The 8947-nt window shown below is 44.1% G+C and overlaps 1 protein-coding gene across 1 annotated transcript in view; it reads right to left on the bottom strand.

Moving 5' to 3' along the window:
* The window catches only part of AMBRA1 (autophagy and beclin 1 regulator 1), a 181619-nt gene that overhangs the window by 141414 nt on the left and 31258 nt on the right, over window positions 1-8947 (bottom strand). The gene's annotated exons all lie outside the window — the stretch shown is intronic.

Raw genomic sequence — 8947 nt, 5'->3', positions numbered from 1 at the left:
GTGTGTGTGTGTGTGTGTGTGTGTGTGTGTGTGTCCGTCCGTCCCTGCACTACAGAATGGATGTAGACAAATTGGAGAGTCCAGCAGGGAGCAACAAAAATGGTTAGGGGGTTGGGGCACATGACTTATGAGAACAGGCTGAAGGACCTGGGCTTATTTAGTCTGGAGAAGAGAAGACTGAAAAGTGATTTAATAGTGGCCTTCAACTAACTGAAGAGCAGTTCCAAAGACGATGGAGCAAGACTGTTCTCAGTGGTGGCAGATGATAGAACAAGGAGTAAGGGTCTCAGGCCGCAGCAAGGGAAGTTGAGATTAGAAGATATCAGGAAAAAACTCTCTCACTACAAAGGTAGTGAAGCACTGGAACACATTACCCAGAGAGGTTGTGGAATCTCCATCCTTGGAGGCTTTTAAGACGCAGCTAGACAAAGCCGTCGCTGGGATGATCTAGTTGTGGATGGTCCCACTTTGAGCAGGGAGTTGGACTAGATGACTTCCTGAGATCCCTTCTAACCCTAATTTTCTATGATTCTATGAAGGCTGCATGCAAGGTCCCACTATACAGAGTACAAAACTTTCAAATGGGCTTGAGCCCCTGCTTGGAGATTTCAAGATGACTGTTTCTCCATGGGGCCAAGCTGTCCAAAATTGTCAGGCCTAGAAAAACTGATTCTGTATCTGTGATAATCAGACAGATTTCTGCCTACCCACTCCAAGGACTTTAGACAGAGAATGAAGGAGCAAGGAAGAGGGAAAGTTGCTCAGTATTTACACTTTAGCATTCGGTCCCCAGAGTTTCTAATTAATTAAGATCAGACTTCAGCATGCCCTACTCCAAAGCTGGCAAAGTCACTATCCAGGCTTACTGGAAAACATCCGACTTTAGCCTTGAGGCTTCACTGTAAGAGATTCTCAAAAGTTAACTGATTCAGTCGCCCCAGCTCTTTAATCAGATGGGGAGAGGCAGATGCCAGAACAATCGCACAAAACCTGGGTGCATACCAATACAACCAGACAGTCTGAAGAGCTGAGAATCAAGTTGGTGAATTGCAAAAGACTGTGGACTGAAAGCAAAGTGCATGACAGCTGCACATGATGCATCCTGGCCTCTGAGCACCTGCTTCTCTTCCTTCTGTCACAGAGCTTGGCACAACACAGATGATTCATTTAAGCCTGTTGCTGCCATTACACTCAAGTGCCCATGATGAGATACAAGCTAAAAATTCAACTCTCAAAGCTTTAAAAGAGCTTCTGAGTCCTGCCAGGAAACTTGGCCAAACATCCCCTTTAAGAAGCATTTTGCTACTGGGGTAGCATACTTGCTGCATTTTCATTCCAATGACTTACTACGAGCATTCAGTTGGAAAAGGACATTTGTGACTAAGGGTTCACCTGCCCCAACTCTCCATGCACTTCATTGCCTTGTAGGACACTACAGACTCCTGCTCTGCATGTGGAGGCATAGAGCTAGGTCAGATGCACCCTAAATCAACACCCCGCCTTAAACCATACAGTTTTAGTACTTGAGAGAAAATAAGAGGAGAACCTGAAGACAGATCCAGCAGAATATTTCTTGTATGGTATCCAAATCTTTTAAAATTTCAATGCAGACCACAAGAGACATTGTTTCCCTTCCCAGCCATCCAGAATTTCACAGAAATTCTACTGTCCAACAGAAAAAAGTTATTCCAGTGCTACGCTTCAAGTCTGAGATTTGGCAAACAGCAAGGGATGCCTTTACTAACATTTCCTAGTTACTTTAAGAGAATGGATGGGATGACAGCCTTGCCACCAGCACTGTCCTGAAGCTAAGTGCCTCCCCCAGGATGGAATCCAATGCCCTTCTGCAGAGGCTCTCTGGTAGAAGGCTGCTAGGATATCATTTACCTTTTCAGGGATAGGAGAGTGATTAAGAAGTCTCCGACTTTTAGAAATTAACTTGTATATCAGGTAAGAGGAGCATTTTAAAACCAGACAGGCGGGCTGGGGTGTAAGCTCTCCTTACACAACTCTGACATGCCTTAGTCCTGTGACACTTGGCTCACTGAGAGTCCAGGCCTCTATCAATCCTGACTTCACAGCACCCTCTCTCTTGCTCCAGTTACAGCTAGAGGTAATACATACAGATTTAAAGTTAATACAGTAGAATAATCAACACAGCAGTTTTGAGATGTGGACATGGGGTCATTGTCTTGTGAGAGAGGCAACATTTAAAGGCAGCTCTCCAAGGTTGCATGCAATTTAATCTAGCCATTCTGTGGGATGGAAGAAAAGCCAGAAAGGCTGGAAGATGCTGTTGATCTGTGTGTGTTTACTGCTCATTTCTGACCCCCTTCACCCCTCCATTCTCAGAGGCCAAGTCATTAGGCACTGGGAAGTCAACAACAGAAATGAGAGGGGGAGTTGTTTGTTTTTCTAAAAAGTGCTTACACGGAGCTCTCCAAAATTCAGAAGCCTCCAGCCAACCCTGATGGAAGTGCTGAAACTGTCACACTGCCAAATGCAACACTGCCTAGTCACAGTGTGGGTGTGTAAGTCAGGGAAGGGCCCATTCACCATTCTGGACCAGTCAGTGATCCCACACCTGTTACTGGCTCCATTATTGGAAAACAGAGGATGTGGCTGCAGTGCAAGCTTTGCTAAATCTGTTGGGCAGATTTCTTTTTGCTTTGCTGCGTGCCTAGGCCTGATGGTGATTAAGTAAAACACTTACTTTTTTGAGATAATTGCATTCTCAAACAAAATTTCTCTTATGGTTTAAAAATTGACAGAGCTGATTTAAATTATTAGAGGAATCCACAAGACTCAGACTTCACACGCTGACAGTTATTGCTGAGTTATACAAGCTCTGGGTTACTTTTCCAGGGCCAGGATCCCTGTCATTTCACCCAAGTCTGCTCCCAAAAAAGCCACTGATACCTCCTGCTTCACAGCATGACCAGATCCATGACACCCAAAAAACAAAACAAAAAAAACAGCCTGGATTTTTTCCCCATGCTCCTTTAGGGAATATCAAATGACACGCTCAGAGACTATACTTGGAGACTCCACTGTAGTCTCTTGAAAACAATTCTGCTTTTTATTTTTTAAAAAGCAAACAGCATTCTTCAGGGATCATTATGTTCCTCCGTGAGATAAAGTCCATATCCACAGACAGGGTAATTGAGGTGGCTCTTCTGTCTCAAGCCACATGCATTACCCCCTACCTGCACTCAAAGGCTACATTCAACCCCTTGGTGCAAATTCAGCTCAACAGCCCATTCTGGCCAAATGCTACCATTGATTTTAAAATCAAGAACTGGCATTGAGATTTGTCTTGTAACTCTGTCCTCTCGGAGTACTAAGACCACCAAGCACTCTGGGTGTCAGACATCAATGCAAATAAAAGACAGGAGCAAAAGCAAGGAGCAATCGTGCAGGATCCAAGTGGACAATCTTTACTTACTGCTCCAGAGAATAGTAAAGGAAACCCACATCTGGAACCACAAGTAAGAGAAATTAATTTTATTAGTCAAAATAACTGTTCCAGACTAAGGCCTTGTAGACCACATAACAGCTCTGAATGTACTCCCCAGGCCTGATAAATGGTCTCAATAACAGATATGCAATTATAGTCAATAAAACCTCCATGATCTGCAACACTACCATCACCTACAGTCACCAAGGAAACTGGGATACTAGCTTTTAAAATAATACACTTTTGTATTCTTCAAATTTCAAATCCTGTATCTTAAATCCTTGTCATCACCCATCCTCCAGAATATGCCCAATGCAATGGTGCCTGACTGGAAACAACTGCCTCAGCCAAGCAGACCTAGTCCAGGAGGCAACAAGGACAGCTTGTTTTTCTTCCGAATCCAGGGATCAGGCAGTCTGATGTGCTGTCAATGCTACCAAAGTTATCAGCCATTCTGTCTTAGGTGGGAAAGAAAGGTGACCCACGAAGGAAAAGGAGCTGCAGTGAGTTATAGGGAGTGCTACCCATGAAGTGGCAGATCTTTTCATCAAAAGTTGAGGGTGCGAGGAGAGTGGGGAGAAATGCACTTTGCTTCTTTCCTCTTAAAGCCCTTCCCACGATTACACTCAACTCCAGCTTCTCTTCTGGGGCCCAAACACCCATCCTCTGGTGATGCTCAGATCCATAACAGGCTAACACTAGACTTTGCTGAAGCAAATCGCTCCACAATCTCTGTCTAGACAACATGAAATTGTCACAAATGACATCTAAAGTACAATTAGCAGAGAAACTGCAATTTCCACTCTCCTCCCCCGCTCACCAGGAGAATCACACATTAGCATCCTCCAGATTGTCAATCAATGCCTCAGTGATGAAGATTAACTCTGCGCGCACTGGGAGATGCTTCAGTCCCAGCTTGCTAAAATAGGCTGCATTTTTTTTTTTTTTTTTACTACAAGGAGATATAAATTGCCTTCTGTTCAGCAGGACTCTGTTGTGATCTCAGCAGACCTGTGGACACAAGTACCTGTAGACAGGATCTGGGAGTTTCCATGCTACCTCCCTCTTTGGTTACCCGGGGGCTTCAAACAGAAGCAGTAGCTAAGAACAGGGACCCAGAAGTCCAAGTTACAGGGCAACACAATTTAAAAATAAGAGAAAGCAGGAGATAGGGAATAAGGTGAGAAGCAACTTCTCCTCAAGCTGCTCCTATTTGGAAACGTAGTGATCAAAAGAAGAACAGGGCAAGAGAAAGCAAAAGAAAATAGGGAGAAGGAAAATTAGGGACGACTGGGCAGCCAAGCATCCCTAGAGTAGTTCCTTGCCTCTAACCCTCCAAGCAGATTGGATTCCCAGCAACTAGCAGAGTTTCTCCAGCTGGGAGCAGCTGAAAGCCATAAGCTACAGTTAAAGGGAAAAAGAGGTAGGATACAATCCCCCTGGTGCTCGGGCAATTGCCATTAATTCTTCCTGTATCTCCCTGCATTGGCAGCAATGCTTCACCTTCAGGGCCACTTGGGACAAGAGTTATTCATCCAGACAGGCTACAGAGAGATGTTCAAATGCAGCAAGTTTAACTTCTTGGGATCAATTTCTAAGAACATGCAATTCTTCAAGCTTTGTAGCCTAATGAAGTCTCAAGCCTACCAGCCCAGCATTCACAGCAATAGTTAGTTAAGTTATTCATACCCTACCAAGCGAATGGTTTCCCTCCCCAGGGAAGATTTTAACTAAAGAGTCATATGCAAGAGACAAGTATTAAGCATGTGACAGATGTGCACCCCAAAGCACACTATTGCTCAGACAGCCTCCCCCTCATCCCCATACAGTGTCAAGCAAACACAGCAAGCAAGCTACAGCAGTCTTATAAGAATGGAAAGTCTCCTTAGCCCTAAAACAATCATAACCTGATTCTCCCCCTTGTAACTAATCAGGGAAGAAATTCACTCCTAACATTCAGTCTTGCATTCTCCCCAAAGGCAACATGATCCACCAAACCAATAAGGAAATATAGCTGAAACAAGACTATAAGCCAAATCCCTCCCCTTCATTCTGGTCTGCTCACAGCTACTGGTCAGGTCTCTTGGGTTCTCATCCGTACAGACGTGTAGTACCACTCACCTGCAGTTCCACATTCAAACATTAAAATAAAACAATAACAATGTGAAGTTAAGCTAACATTCTTCCCACTACAAAGTCAGGAAAAGCTGAATCACCACAAGAAAGACATCACCAGCTTTAACACCAGTACCCATTCAAATGCTATGCCCAATTAACAGAGGAAATCATAATTAATTTCTATGGACTTGGAGAGTGGTCTTTCAAATTGTAAATCTATGTCCCATCCACTCCAGAGCTCTCCAAGGGGCAGGCAAAGTTTGTTTAGTCAGAAATCCTCAGTTTCTAAAATGTCTTTGCAAGAGAAAATTCTTCATTTCATAGTAGAGATTTCAGCCCAGTTGTCTAAAGGGCACGCAAGCAGGAACCACTGGGTTTGTCCCAGACTTGAAGAAAACAGTGACATTTCATAACTCTAGGATCAAAAATAACCCACTTAAGGTTGGCAAAAAGAAAGAGGCAGCCAGGATGCAGCTCTAAAGATACTCTGAAAATAATCTAATTCAGGAGTCGCATTAGTGAAATCTACTCATAAACTTATAAGATAATGTTTCCAGTCTATCTATTATTTCAGCTTCTGCATGGTTAGAAATATCTAACACGAGTCTGGCACTAGGACTGGATTAGTATTCAACAGCACTGCTCATAAGCAGAAGATCAGGAAAACAGAAGGGTCAACCAGCAGATAAGGGCACAATTGATTCCATTAGTCTTAAATCATCTCCAATACTTGGATGTCTAGCCTTGTACTTAAATGTTTTTTCAGTGATGTTAACTCTGAAGACTGACAAGGCAAGTTTGGGAGTTTTCATTTTCTCCTCTATTTAACTTGAATTTTCCCTGTTACATCTTAACCTTTTGGACTTCTTGTCTACAGTGGCTAATAAGAATTGATGGTTGCTTTTCTTACAGTTTCCCATTCTTGCCTGGCCATTTTCAGCCATTTGTTCAGCTATGCTATGGACAAAAGGCACCCTTCTGTGATAAACATCCCTGCCTTTACATGAAACAGCGGTATACGGCAGGGGTACAGTTCATGGTCCAAAGGTGGTCTCCAGCTGAGCATTCCTGGCAAGACAATCATGTTCAGAAGCTCTGGAGTGGGATGACAGGGTTTGTAGGAATATCTCTTCCCTGATCATTCCATATGTATTACCCAAAATCTAGCCCTTTAAGGAAGGGGTTGGTTAAGGACAGAATAAAATACATTTTCCACTGGTACAGGGTAAACCTAAAATAAATAAGTTAAGAATTTCCAACTCCACAGGAATCAGATAGTATACACCAGACTCTCTGCCATCATTGGAGAAAGTCCAGACACAGGGGAAGAGGGCAGGTAGAAATAAATACATTTTGAGGAAGGAAAAGACTAAGCTTCGAATTGTAATGTTTCAGAAAAGTAATCCTATGCAGGGAGGAGGGGGGGAGATAATTGGATTTTAACTCTTCTCATCAAGAGACAGAGGAAAAAGGAGGACATCAAGCCCCACCCCCTTTCCTTATGAAAAACAGCTAATGCTCTGGAATTTGTATCATTTAAGTGAGCTAATGTCATTGTGGTCAGCTTTATCTCAACTGCAGTTCTCTTTTGGCTCAGCTGTTCACTTCCATTTACTGTCACATGCCACAAAAGCCAGGCAGTATTTTCAAGAGAGCTCTCAACATAAGGGAGGCAGAGGTGCCAGCGAGGATAAACTCACTTGGTCCCAAAGTCACCTTTATAATCTGTTATTTCACCTGCTGACAAAGGCCATGAATCCGAACACAAGATGAGGAAGCATTATAGAGAGGTCCCCAACACAAAGCACCCAGAGAGGGATGAATGGACTGGTTCGCAGGCATCTGCAATGGACATGCTATGGGCCAAGAGAAGATCAGACAGTGCTCTTTTTAGTTTGGCAAGAACTCTACTCAGTGACGACTACCTGAGAATGAGACCTTCCATTTTGCTTCGTCAGCACTACAGTTTCACCAAGCTAGAGGATCAAAAAAGAAGGAACATGAGCAACTGTTATCAAGCAAGTTTTGTACCAGCACTCAGAACTGGACACATCCCACAGACAGGTTTGAAGGCACAGGTACTAGGTCTGTGCGAAGCTTTGGTCGCTGATTCGATTCAGTGGAGATCTGGCCCGATTTGGCTGCCAAATCTCCGAATCGGAATCAAATCAGGAGACCCTTTAATCTCTCCAAATCGAATCGGAGCCCTCCGAATCAATTCGGCCATAGATACAGCTTTAAATGTTTTTTCTACATACCTCAAGGTACCAGGCAGCTCATGAACACTGCGATGTTAAGGAGGATGGAGAGTCCCACAGGAATGCGGGGGGGCTCCCCAGCACGCTTGGCAGCAGACCCAGAAGTAGACCAGAAGCACTTCAACCCAGGGGCACCCAGGGTCTCCCCATGGCTAATCACCAAGCCAAGGCAGTGTGGGGGCACCCCCACCACACACTCACCAGCAGACCTGAAAGTAGACCGAAGTGCTTTTGATCCACTTCCCCGTTCACCACTAAGCATGCAGTGCCCCCCCACCATGCTCCTGTGGGATGCTCCATCCGCCCCAGCATCACAGTGTCAATGAGCTGCACCGGTACCTCAAGGTACGTAGAAAAAACATTTAAAGCTGTGTCTATGGCCAAATCACTGATTCACCGAATCAGCATCAGATCTTCAGATTCAGCAGAATCGAATCGGGGACAGTGATCTGAATCAACAAATCAAATCGCCATCCCTGATTCAGGCCAAATCTGAATTTAATAGGACCCATTTCGCACACCCCTAACAGGCACTACAAGCCTGTGCCTGGACTTGAATCCTGCAGTTACATCAGGATCTCAACTTTACTTTAAATAAATAAATTTTAAAAAAAAAAGTAAAGGTTTCTATCCTGCTGCCTGTGAAGTAAAGTTTGAAACCCCTACTTGAACATACCCAATAAAGAAATGTTTACACAGTCCTTGAGACACCTTATTACTACAGGTCTGTTGGGCAAGCTGACCCAGACATCTCAATGGGATGTCAGGTGTATAACTCCCCTTGCTCCATCACCAGCCATTTGTATTATAGGAGCAGCAGAAGTATTCCAACAGCTCTGTCCTCCCACCCAGCTAGATATACCTCACTTCCTGGGCAAGCATTGCAAGCCTCCTGCTTCTCCAGAGAATAATGAAGGAAGAATGCAGCTTTTCTAGGAGGGAAGGAGGAATTGTGTTAACCCCTGCTATTCTCCAACAGCATTCCAAGCCCGTGGGGAGTGGAGTAGCTGAAGGCCCAATGCCACAGTGTGCCCAGGACTCCAGACAACCTGTCAGTGGTCCACTGGGCTTCAATTTTTTTTTTTTTTTTTTTTTTTTTTTTTTTTTTTTTTTT

The sequence above is a fragment of the Gavialis gangeticus genome, unplaced genomic scaffold, assembly GCF_001723915.1.
Source record: "Gavialis gangeticus isolate Ggan-Ray unplaced genomic scaffold, GavGan_comp1, whole genome shotgun sequence".
In the NCBI taxonomy this organism is placed as follows: Eukaryota; Metazoa; Chordata; order Crocodylia; family Gavialidae; genus Gavialis; species Gavialis gangeticus.
The sequence above is the reverse complement of the archived record's forward strand: the minus strand, read 5'-3'. Positions and strand labels throughout refer to the sequence as shown.